Source organism: Octopus bimaculoides, chromosome 17 (genome assembly GCF_001194135.2).
Source record: "Octopus bimaculoides isolate UCB-OBI-ISO-001 chromosome 17, ASM119413v2, whole genome shotgun sequence".
In the NCBI taxonomy this organism is placed as follows: Eukaryota; Metazoa; Mollusca; class Cephalopoda; order Octopoda; family Octopodidae; genus Octopus; species Octopus bimaculoides.
The window spans coordinates 30,614,922-30,616,885 of record NC_068997.1 but is presented as its reverse complement, the minus strand read 5'-3'; the positions used below and the strand labels follow the sequence as shown (position 1 = coordinate 30,616,885).

At 41.5% G+C, this 1,964-nt stretch overlaps 1 protein-coding gene across 4 annotated transcripts in view; it reads left to right on the top strand.

The window, feature by feature from the left end:
* The window catches only part of LOC106881443 (transient receptor potential cation channel subfamily M member 2-like), a 405,111-nt gene that overhangs the window by 157,258 nt on the left and 245,889 nt on the right, over window positions 1-1,964 (top strand). The window lies entirely within an intron of this gene.

The following is a 1,964-nucleotide window of genomic DNA, read 5'->3' as shown; positions in this document are numbered from 1 at the left end:
ATATATATATATATATGCTGATTGGTGAAAATATAATTCGTAAGATTCAGCTTGCTAGAGGACATCGGAGAATATTTAGAGAGTAAAACCAACAAATTGTCAATTGTGGAACACGACTGTCACTACATATACCTGATGATTGCGTAATACATGAAAGTTCATTTCCATAATGTAAAATTGTAATATTTTAAAATTGTAAAAATTGCAAATAATAAGAGGTGAAAATCAGACTACGTTGGAATTTCATTAATAGATTGCTCTATACAGAATCATACAAGCTGGGATATATATATGTGTGCGTGTTTGTGTGTGTGTGTGTGTGTGTGTGTATGTATGTGCGTGCGTGTGTGTGTGTGTGTGTGTGTGTGAGTGTGTGAATAAATACCCATTCCACTTCCTCAATTTGATAAAGTGGATCATGGTATGATATGACACAAACTGTGTGATCTCGACATAGCTGGAAAACTTGGAGAGTTGTTACATGACTTTCTGAAAGATAGAAGGCAGTAGTGGTCAATGTAGCCACCTCAATGAAAACACTGAAATGAAAACAATGAAAATAATGGGCAGTGTTCCACTGATTTTCATAGTGGCCCTTTCAGATATGCCCTCAACTGCCCGGATAGCCACCCTTGCTAGCTATGCAAATGATACGAAAGTCTCACAAAAAATGCAGAACCCCAGCAATGTTGTACAGCTGCAGCAGTAGTTGGACTCAATTTACAGATGTGCTGAGGATAATAATATGTAGTTTAATGTTCAAAAATTCCAAGCCCTGCACTACCAGCGTCCAAAATTGAGCATGAAACTTACAGGGTACACTGGTCCACAGGGAATTACAATCCCAGAGCCTAAATCAGTGAGGGAACTGGGTATCGACACAAGTGATGATACCTCTTTCCAAGTGCATATTACCAGGATGTCAACAAAGTGCAGACAACTAGCTGAATGGATCCTGAGAACATTCAGAACAAGAGATAAGGAAACCATGATGGTCCTCTGGGGGACATTCATCCTCAGCCACCTGGATTACTGCTCCCAGCTATGGTCACCCAGTAGTGTAAAATTAATAGCGCACCTTGAAGCAATCCAGTGAAGCTTCACAAAGAAGATCATCTCTTTGTAACAGCTTAGCTACTGGGAAAGGTTGAAATAGCTAAGACTCTACGCCCTGCAATGAAGGCAGGAGAGGTATGCAGTAATATACATCTGCAAGATCCTGGAAGGAATTGTGTCAAATTTTGGCATTGAAAGCTAGAATCAATGCTAGAACAGGTCAACACTGCACAGTGCCAAAGATCCCAGCAATGTCATCACACTTCAGGACCAATTACTGCAACAGCCTGGGTTTCAGGGGCCCACAGCTTTTTAATATTCTCCTAAAGAACCCGAGGAACCTACACAAAGTAGATGTAGGCATTTTTAAATCAAGGTGGACCTCTTCCTGTTGAGAGTCCCAGATGACCCTATCTCACAGCAAGAGGTGCAAATGAGGGTAGCTACATGAAGCTCCATTCTTCACCAAGTGCCACATGTTAGAAGAGGTTCTCAGTAAAAAATGGTGATGCTCCAGCATGGCCGCACCTCTGAGCTGAAACTACAGCTAAAACCAAAATCCTAATAAGTAGGAAGGTAGATAAAACACAAACCCCTTCAGGTAGATGGCCCTGCTCAGTATGTAGAAAAGGAGTAGGTAGTAACTCTATAAGATGTACCCGGTGCAAGCTATGGACACATAAGAGGTGCAGCAACATCAAAGGCAGGTTAACTAGCAAGTTAGTTTTTGTTTGTGGCAGATGTTCAGGTGCAATAAAGACTGCAAACAAACAGGAAACAACTTCTATCTCATTCCAGGGTGAAAAACTAGAGGTAGTCGATAGCTTCCGCTATCTGGGCGACCAAGTTAGTAGTGGGGGTGGGTGCGCTGAAAGTGTAGCTGCTAGAATAAGAATAGCCTGGGCAAA